Here is a 468-nt window from a genome sequence, read left to right as displayed (position 1 = left end):
AATAGAATGACCAAGTAGCGTTTATCCCCGGTTATCCTAAGGTTGGAAGTTTGACATTCAGTCAATGTGATTTCCTATATTAAGAGAATAAAGAGAGGCCTCTTGGTGGCACAGTAAGTTAAGCTTTGGATTCCTGATTTCAGCTCAGGTCGTGATCCTGTCATTCATGAGTTCGAGCCCTACATTGTGTTCTGTGCTGACAGCGTGGAGCCTGCTTGGAATTCTCTTGCTCTCTATGACCCCCCCACCCCCCTAAAAATTAATAAGTAAACAAAGGCTGAGGAGTTGGCTGCACAGATGAAGGGACATGAAGGCTACAGGAGAGGAGAGCTGGCGTGGCACAGCAGGGCCTCACTGAAGACGGGTGAGGTCAGCTGATTCGAGCTGCAGGGCACATACCTGCTCCCTAAGAATAGTGGAGGGGGCTGGAGAGACCCCTGGGCCAGTGAAAAATTGGAACTGTCATCT

This window comes from Suricata suricatta, chromosome 1 (genome assembly GCF_006229205.1).
Source record: "Suricata suricatta isolate VVHF042 chromosome 1, meerkat_22Aug2017_6uvM2_HiC, whole genome shotgun sequence".
NCBI lineage: Eukaryota > Metazoa > Chordata > Mammalia > Carnivora > Herpestidae > Suricata > Suricata suricatta.
The sequence above is the reverse complement of the archived record's forward strand: the minus strand, read 5'-3'. Positions refer to the sequence as shown.